This window comes from Numida meleagris, chromosome 7 (assembly GCF_002078875.1).
Source record: "Numida meleagris isolate 19003 breed g44 Domestic line chromosome 7, NumMel1.0, whole genome shotgun sequence".
Lineage (NCBI taxonomy): Eukaryota > Metazoa > Chordata > Aves > Galliformes > Numididae > Numida > Numida meleagris.
This window is the reverse complement of record NC_034415.1, coordinates 28,965,119-28,968,559: the sequence shown is the minus strand read 5'-3', so window position 1 is coordinate 28,968,559 and position 3,441 is coordinate 28,965,119.

Below are 3,441 nucleotides of genomic sequence, written 5' to 3'. Positions count from 1 at the left end.
AACCTAGGGAGAGGAAAACCTAGGAAGCGTGAGCTTGCTGCCTCCTTCCCCATCCCAGCTCCTGCTGGGGAAGGGCAGCACCATGTCCTCCTCCCTGCCAGGAACAAGTAGGTTGCTCACCTCTGGAGCTGAATTGTTCAAGGGACATGCACGTACTGCTCCCCACGCATCCTCCTGCCAACAGCAATCCTGCTGATTGCCTTTAAGGAGCGATTGATGCAGCCGCTGCTGTTTGCCTTGTTCAGCTCATTGTACACTGTGTGTTCTGGGTATGATTATTTTGCAAGAAAAGTGCCCCAGGGTGCTGGGAGCACCCTTTGTGCTCCTCACCTGTGGCACTGTGGCACCGGTTTGCAGCCCTTCCCCGGGCATGGGCTTTGCTGGGTCCCTCTGTCCCATGGCCAGGGGGTTTGCTCCGGCCGTGTGCCACAAGCAGACCTGGAGCATCTCTTTATTCACTGCTGGAACTGGTGAAAGTGAGCCTGAGACAGGAGGAGGAGCAGCTGTACAGGATGCACAGAAGAAATTTTGCTTTGCATCAGCGTGGCCAAAGCGTGTGCTGAGAGCAGATCTTCTGTTCTCCAGGTTTGTTATTGCAGCGTGTCCCTTGGCTGAACTCTGAACGTTGTTACACGCAGAATAATAAGAGCTCAGTGGAGATAAATGATTGTGGTGGACAGGATTCCGCCCTGGGTACTGCACTAAATCCCACAGGCTGCTGTGAAAACCTCACTCTCAAGGTGCTGTTTATGCACTTTACTATGGGTTAAGGGGAGCAAAACAAAAGAATAAAATAAAAAAGAAATCTTTGCAGTAGCCAAGCCTGAAACACAGGTGTCATATGTAACAAGCAAGCTGCAACAGCGAACTGTTTGTTGCTTTGTAGGATTCTCCTAGTGTGTGTTTGTGCCAGAGGGAAGCAGCTACAGGCACATGTGGAAGCGATGTAGGGACAGAAGGACAAGGGGGTCAGGGCTGCTGCTCCACAAACCTTGCTGCAGCAGCTGCCACTCAGCCCATTGCTGTCATCAGTGGGTGTGCCCTTGAGGAAGGCAATTCGTCCTCCCCTGCCTCCCCCAGTCATCCTGAAGGGACAAAACGCAGAATCCAGGCAAGTTCTTGAAGCAGGGACTGAAAGTATTTAATATTGCGTGGTCTCTGATTTAGGCTTCTGGTCCATACTAACAAGAATAGGGTTTTAGATATCAGTAGTCGGAGGAGAAAGGAATAACCGTGCTTGTGCCGTTCTGCAGCTTGGAAGAACTCAGCCCTATGCGTTCAGACCGACGTGGAGGAGCAGTGTTTGGGTGGCTCTGGGACAGGAGTGTCTCCTCACTCTGCCTTTCTGAGCTTCTGGCTGAAAAGCAACGCACGAGCTTAACAGAAGGCTCACAGCTCAGACTTGCTGTGCGCTTTCCTGGGCTTTGCTGTGCGGCCTCACTTCACCCGGCTGCTGTCCACCAACCCCCAGGACCTCCTCGTCCTGGAGTTATCCCAACCAGTCCCTGCAAGAGAAGGGGAGCCACTTCAAAGCTGCTCTGGTGTGAATCAGGAGGTTGGGACGCTCACATTTCTGCGCCTACGTTATGAATTCCCGCTGGCCCCATGCCGGCGCCGTCATTTTTCAGACATATGGTCACTATTTGTCGGGCAGTTGCACAAATGGTTGCGAATGGCATAGAAATGCCTTTTTTAAGGATAAGTGAATAAAAGGAAATGAATCTCATTCATCACTGCGAGAACAGTTGGAACAGAAAATCCTGTTGTTTGTCAGAGGAATTACTCAGCCAGTCCAGAACCATCGTTTTGCTGCTAAAACCTCAATTAGTTGCATAGTCTCAACGCAGCATACTCGGTGTTTCTCAGAGCCCAGAGAACAGCCACTCCAAGGAGGTCCTTCCATCTGCCCGAAGGTGGAAAGTGGGCTCCGTTTTCTCCTCCTCTCCTCTTGCTGAGCCGACCCGGGTGGGATGGGGCCAGGAGCCCAGGAAGCATGGCAGCAGCGGTTAATTAAGCTGATGACTATACATGAGTTACGGGAGAGCTGCTGCTTCAGCCACGAGAGGGCATCGCTCCCTGGGAGCCAGCTGGTGGAGATGGAGTAAAACTCTTCCTTTCTAAACAGAGATTCTTTAAGTTCCATTTTGTATGATAGATCTCCTGTGTTGTTTTTCTCCCTATGGCTTTTTTACACTAAAACTCAAACAGCAGTCTTCAAAAAGTAGCTCGCTTCAAACAAAAGCAGGCATTTGTACACTGATTTGGGAAAATTAAGTCCTAAAAAACCTTTAAAAAACTAGATCAGGTTCCTTGCCACTGTCAGAAGTCTAAAAAAAACTGTGGCTGTAATGCGAAATGCTGCTAGAAATGGATAGGAGAGGAACACAGGGCATGTACTGAACCTCAGCTGCTTGTGTCCTCCTCAAACATCACAAAAATTGGCCTGGTATAAAACCAAACCTTAACCTGATCTCACTGTGGGTTTCTGGGCCTGTATTCAAACTGTAGGCAGCTCAGGACCCACAGCACCGCACGCTGCAAGCTGCAGCAGGCCAGGCCGCTGGGATGCCAGGCAAGCCCTGACAGACACCGGGCCTGCTGCACTGCGCCCTGCTCATGCAAATCCCATGCAAAGCCCAGCTCCTCTCCGTGCTGCCCTGGGACACACCGGGTGAGCCGGAGAGACCGGATCTGGTGGTGCAACCGTGGAATGGAGGAGGCCTGTTGAGTTGGGCTGGCGATGGCATCATGGAGGAGCCATGGAGGAGCCAGGGAAGGGCATCTCCAGCTGAGCTTCCACCGGAGACCACCCACCCTCGGCCTGCTGCCTGCTTCTGCAGCATTTTGGGGGGACTATCCAAACTTTCCTTCCCATTCTGCTCTCATTCACTGTGGGCGCTGGGAAAGGATATAACATTGAGCATTTCTCTTGCAAACCAGAATTGTCTCCAGTATCTTACAGAACTGAAGTATCAGTTTTTGAAGTTTGAACTGAATCACAGAGTAACCATTCAGGTTGGAAAAGCCCTCTGAGTTCTCCAAGCCCACCCCGCCATGCCCACTGCCCACGTCCCTCAGTGCCACATCCCCACGGCTCTGGAACACCCCCAGGGATTGTGACCCCCACCCCCTGGGCAGCCTGTGCAGTGCTGAGCGCTCTTTGGAGAAGGGATTCCTCCCAGTACCAAGCCTGGCCGTCCTCTGATACAACGGCATTCCTACCCCCAGGAACATCGACCCTTCCTCCCAACGGCACCGCTATAGGAAAAAAAAAAGGGGAGGGGAAAGTGGGGATCCTTTTCTAACACGAAGCATTTCTCCCAGTGAGCTACGAGCCGCGTGGTTCCCGTGAGGGACCACCACGAGCGCACCACAGCAGCTCGTAGCTCCGTGCCCGCGCACCCGCACAGGCCTCGAGGCAGCGCTACGGCCGCGCCGGCC